The 4,314-nt window shown below is 35.9% G+C and overlaps 1 long non-coding RNA gene across 1 annotated transcript in view; it reads left to right on the top strand.

The window, feature by feature from the left end:
• LOC106531388 (uncharacterized) overlaps positions 1 to 4,182 on the top strand; it is a 12,886-nt gene extending 8,704 nt beyond the window's left edge. Inside the window, exon 3 of the long non-coding RNA XR_001311973.1 lies at positions 3,780 to 4,182. This is a non-coding gene — a long non-coding RNA (uncharacterized LOC106531388). The remainder of the gene's footprint in view (positions 1 to 3,779) is intronic.
• The last annotated feature ends 132 nt before the right edge of the window (positions 4,183 to 4,314 follow it).

The following is a 4,314-nucleotide window of genomic DNA, read 5'->3' as shown; positions in this document are numbered from 1 at the left end:
TTATTTATTTATTTATTTATTTATTTATTTATTTATTTAACCAAATAGGTAAGCTGATAAAGTCATCATGAAGGTTTTCTTACTTGCAGCACAATTTTGAATCTGGAGTATATTTGTGGCTTGAATGCATCAATCAAAGGTTATAATTGTCAAAAGAAATTAAATTTAAAATTTGTATTAAACATATAGAAGATAAGACCCTGGTAAAAAAAGGTGTGTAAACATACCGTATATATATATATATATATGTTTTTTGCAGCAAATTTTGAACAAACGTAAAACAGCTTGTAACAAAAGGCAAGGCAGAAAACATATCATTAGTTAGTTTAGTTTAGTTTAGTTTAGTTTAGTTTAGTTTCGTTTCGTTTCGTTTCGTTTAGTTTAGTTTAGTTTAGTTTAGTTTATGGACATTTACCTTTACAAGAAATGTGCATAAAGCTTCATTTGCATTTCTTATGTGTATCATAAAATAAACAAACAAACAAATAAACAAATAACCAAATAAAAGTAGATTTTTTTAAAGAAAAAACTTTTAGAATGCATGCATTAGGACAAGTTGCTGCAAAAAGTGTTTGCCACTGTTGTTATGGACCATAGTTTGAAATTATTTAATAATTATATAAAATAATAGCGTTGTTTTTATTTATTTATTTTTACTTATAACCTACATGCATTTTATCTACTGAAACTGATTTAATTAAAAAACAGCTAAAGTTTTTTTTAAGTTAATTAAGTGAAACTAAATTAAAAGAAAATTCCTCTACAATAAAAACGACATTCAGGATTAGAACTGTTTATGCTCTGTTTTTATTGTTTTGGGTTTTGTTTTTCTTACACTGTGTGCATGAAAATGTATATCCACATCAGAGGCCTCACATTTTTAGGAACGATCCAGCAGTTTATAAAATCTGGGTGGGCTCATCTATTTATCCTTTCCAATCTTGTCCATGATTCAATCTTCAGCTTGTCCAAACAGATCTGAGGTCATTGCATTTTCTAAAAAAAAAACAAAAAAACATGAAATTATGTGACGTTAAAACTGCTGCTGTGGGCAGAAACAAGGTTTGTCAACAGATGCAAACTAATCTGCAATAAAGCCTTCCTTCTCTGCTGAAGTTAAAGTTCATCATTACATTTTTACAGCAGCGTAGCCATCATCATGTCAAACAGAACAATACGGGCTGATTACGCAGAATCCTTTCAAATTGAGTAGAAATGTTGAATTCCTTTTTAAAACCACGGGAGCTTCTGAGTGCTGTTGTGCTTTGCTGTGTGATGGATGTGTCCCCCCCCAAGGGGGAGTCTATGTCTTTTAGCTTTACTGTAAATGTTTACATTCCTGAATGCACTGATGCTATCTGCTAATAGTTTCTGGGACCAATCTGAAGAGTCTGGGTGGGATTATTTGGGATGTGTGTGCAGGCATGTGTGGAAGACAAAGAGGGAATGGGCAGGTCATTGAGATGCAGATGTGTTTTTAAACAGAGGTATTAACCATGACCCCTCTCTTTCCTGAGACCTGCCCTGTGTCTGCTGAGGGCCCGACACATTAACAGCAGTAAAACAAGTTGGTCCATTTCCTCCAAAGTAAAACATTTAGTTGTTGCTGATGGCAAAATAAGCAAAGTTTGATTTTTGTAAAAAAATAATAAAAAGCCACTTACGGTTCTTCTGAGCTCCAAATCTTTTTAAATTTAACCCAACAGTCCTGGTGTCAACGGCCATCAGGTGTAAACATGATTCATATGACAATAGGTGTGTGGTAAAAGAGTAATTGCTGCTCAAGTGCCACATGAGAAATCTCTGTCATTACACGGGGATCTCGGAAGCACAGCCAAGCGAGGATTAAGGTGAGGACTGTCATTCCCCTTGCTGCAGACCAGAGCAGCCCCACTCAGGCATTTATCTCTGTTGAGAAATCTGCAGAACCAGAAAGACAACAGGAAGCTGCTTGTTTCCACGCTTCAATCAGGATTGTTAGTGTTAGTGGCAAACACATAATTCTTCTCGGGCTCTTTCAGTTTTTCTCCCCAGCTCTGCTTGGCGAGGGTACTTGTGGGAATGTACAAAAAGCAAGTACATCTCAAAAATGTTTACACACTGCTCCCTTGCACATTTTAAAGACAGATGTGTTTGTGGACTACTGGCTGGAGCATATCCACCCCCCCTCACCCCCCGCCAGAGGCAGTTTGAGCTGACATGGCTGTCACCTGAGAGTGAAAACAGTTCCAGTTAAGATGACAGATAATTCAGCTTTAATAGCAATCACTGAGAGAAGAAAAGCCCTCGTGGTTCCAAGTGGAAAGTATCAACACAAAATCTGTTTTAAAAACATAAAAATGTAACGAACAAATGAAGCAGATTATTCATGAGTGGAGCCTGCGGCGAGAAAGTGTAATAAGTCAGCACTTTGCTGTACAAACAAATAGCTACTCATTCACTTAAGAATGTGCATTTTCTGCACAAACGCAGCACAAATGCTTAATGCTGTACAATTTTTGCAGAAAAAACAAACAAAAAAAGGATATAAAAAAATGTTGCCTTTTTTTGTTTGTTTTTTAAAAATTGCCAAAAAAGCTGAGATTAATAGAAAAGTATCTGGAGAGAAAAAAAAGTAGCGGAGAGGCTGAATCTTGCACAAAAAAGCAAAAGCACGTGTTTGCTGAATTAGGCAGTAAGAAGCTGAAACTATCCCAAAAAGGTGATTTTAGCTGAAAAAGCTCAAATTACCTGAAAAGGGGTAAAAAGTAGCTTCTGTTACAAAAAAAAAAAAAAAAACGCAGCTGAAAGAAGCTTCAAAAGTTCATATTTGATAGAAGCTAATAGAAGCACAAAAAATAATTAGCAAATAGCTGAAAAGAACAGAAAGATAAAGCTGGCAAGGCAAAGAAATTAGCAAAAACCAAAGCTGAAATTAGCACAAAACAGTTAAATAAAGCAGAACCAGAACAAAAGTTGAAAGGTGCAGGAAAGGTTGAACCATTGTGATGGATTTTCAGGATGTTGCAGACAGCTCCATTCATTTTCAATGAGAAAGAAAATGGACGATAAATCTAAATACCTCAAAAACATGCACGGCTGAAAAGTATAGCCTGGAGGAGATGAATGTTTTTGATACATGAATTGTTGAAATAGCACAAAAATAGATACATGTCGAAAAATGCATAGAAGAAAAATAGATCATCTCAGTTAGAAAATTATTACATTAAGAGTTAGTCTTTATGTAACAGTTTTATTCAATAATTGCACTAAAATCTTTAGTTGATCATAACTCCAAGGTAATACTCAGATCAATTCTACTTTCAGAGTTAAATAAAAAGGTAAAGCTAATATTCATCATGCTGGTTTGTTTTCCACTCTCTGACTGTTTGACTGCTTGTTTTGTGCTCCTATATTTACAAAAGTTGTTACACTTGATTTACCTTCATAACAACCATCTAAAAATCCTTTACTGTTAGAACCCAGTTCCTTTTGTCAGACTCTTTGTTTCTTTGTTGTCTGTGGAAATTCGTGAGTGTGGCATCACAAACTGGGTGCAGCAGAAGAAAAGCAGTCCTATTTGGTCACGGCAGACACTACAGTCACCTGCACAATGGGAATAATCAGAACTCTTGGAAAGTGGCATACCTCGCAGCCACGATGCAGCACCAAGGCCTTTTCTGTTGCAAGCCTCAAATGGAAACTATGTTTGAAAGAAAAATAATTACTGGGCTTGAGGCTGACGAGGTGACTTCGAGACTGCCGAGTCAAAAACCAACGCGTTCTTTCCTCCCTTTCAGAAACCTGTTGTGCGTGGTGCCAACCACTTCACGATAAGCTGAAGTGGTGTTTTGATGTGGAGATAGACGAGGCTTGGACCGGGGCCAGAGTGCGGCGCAGTGATTAACCAAAGCAGCCTGGGGTGGGAAAGTGGAAGCAGGAGAAGTTGTTTTTTTTTTTACATCAAAGATCTTTGGTGTCACGGCCTCTTTATTCTTCTAATATTGTGTTTGCAGGCAAGACACTACTTTGCTTTATTATTACGCCGCATTATTATCACACATTATTATCATCTGTTGCTTCAAGGCAAGCAATGTTGTGGGATTATGTTCATACAGTATGTCTGCCTGTCAGTAAAATGTATCACAATCCAAAAAAACATATTTTAATGACACTTTCAAAAAAGTAGTAATCAGGTGCAAATTTAAAACTGATTATCTTTTGCGAACAAACTGATTTAAGTTATGATAATGAATGAATGAATGAATGAATGAATGAATGAATGAATGAATGAATGAATGAATGAATGAATGAATGAATGAATGAATGAATGAA

The sequence above is a fragment of the Austrofundulus limnaeus genome, unplaced genomic scaffold, assembly GCF_001266775.1.
Source record: "Austrofundulus limnaeus strain Quisiro unplaced genomic scaffold, Austrofundulus_limnaeus-1.0 Scaffold0, whole genome shotgun sequence".
NCBI classification, from domain to species: Eukaryota; Metazoa; Chordata; class Actinopteri; order Cyprinodontiformes; family Rivulidae; genus Austrofundulus; species Austrofundulus limnaeus.
Note: the sequence above shows the minus strand (reverse complement) of the source record. Positions and strands in the feature narration are given on the sequence as shown.